The following is a 200-nucleotide window of genomic DNA, read 5'->3' as shown; positions in this document are numbered from 1 at the left end:
GAGTTGGAAGGGATCTCCTACGGTCATTTAGTCCAACCCCCTTGCGATGCAGGAAGAGGAGCGCGGCTGGCCCGGCCCGCGAGTGCCTGCGATTGGGCAGCACCGGACCCCGTCTCCCTCCCCGCCCCCAGAATGGAAGGTGACAGCGGCTGCGGTCGCTGGGTCTCGCTTTGCATCTTTTGGAGCGCAAAGGAATGAAA

This window comes from Podarcis muralis, chromosome 7, assembly GCF_964188315.1.
Source record: "Podarcis muralis chromosome 7, rPodMur119.hap1.1, whole genome shotgun sequence".
NCBI lineage: Eukaryota > Metazoa > Chordata > Lepidosauria > Squamata > Lacertidae > Podarcis > Podarcis muralis.
The sequence above is the reverse complement of the archived record's forward strand: the minus strand, read 5'-3'. Positions refer to the sequence as shown.